Genomic DNA, 1,073 nt, shown 5'->3' on the forward strand with positions numbered 1-1,073 from the left:
AGGAAATTTTATAATTACTATTTACAGTACATTTATCAGAAAAGCTCAATATTTTTTTTGCATTTTTATCGTAATAGATAACTAAATAGAAATAATAGTAATCATTTCTAATTAACTTTTGGTGTGTAAAAAAATTCTACAATGGAAATATTTAGAATTTAATTAATTTTGATTTACTTTAACCAAAAGAACCAATAAAAAAAAGTTGTTAAAAAGATATACTCAATTGAGCGTATTATAATATTTAATTATAATTGTAATAATCCATCGGTAAATTCAGGTGAAACTAAAAATCATTTTTTTTTTTTAATTTATGATTTATACAGCAACATGTTACAAAAAAAATTTGGAATATTAGAGACTAGTAGTAGCACTCACAAATAAAGTTAAAAAATTAATAAATTACAAAGTAAAATTATTTATTTTTGTAGTTGAAAACTGTTATCATATCAAATCTAATTCAACAATGAATACTTTAAGAATATTAGAAATTAATGATTTTAATTGTTTGTATGGAAAACGCTGGTTAAGCTACTTTTAATTTGAAAAAGGAATATTTTTTCGATCTTTAAGAGTAATAACTTAAACTAATTACGAATTATAATCATTTGACGTATCGTTGAAATAGTAGGTCTAGTGAGGGTTGGCAAAATAAATCGTAGCCACAAAAAAAACCACATAGTAAAATAATATTAACATGAATAAAAATTTCTTCTCACGAGGGGAGACTATAGTGATAAGTTCCTTTATATTCATTGAAGTTATTGAATCTAAATGAGATAAATATCAAATGATTTGAAAATTTTATTCTAACTCAAAAAAAAATGCAAAATATTAATTGCCACAGTCGAATTTGAACCTCGTACCCTACGCGTGAAAGACACAAGTGTTACCGATTCGGCAACTGTTCGTTGCCTTCATCACTTAATAAAATTGGCTATTTAAGCTAACTCAAATTTAAAAATTACTCTTTCGACTTTAAAAAAGTAAAAAAGTTTAATAACTTATCTTATGAACTTTATTCTATGTCAATTAAATTATATAATATTCATGAAAGTCAGTGTATTCCCCTA

Source organism: Daktulosphaira vitifoliae, unplaced genomic scaffold (assembly GCF_025091365.1).
Source record: "Daktulosphaira vitifoliae isolate Bord-2020 unplaced genomic scaffold, ASM2509136v1 Scaffold_3, whole genome shotgun sequence".
Taxonomy (NCBI): domain Eukaryota; kingdom Metazoa; phylum Arthropoda; class Insecta; order Hemiptera; family Phylloxeridae; genus Daktulosphaira; species Daktulosphaira vitifoliae.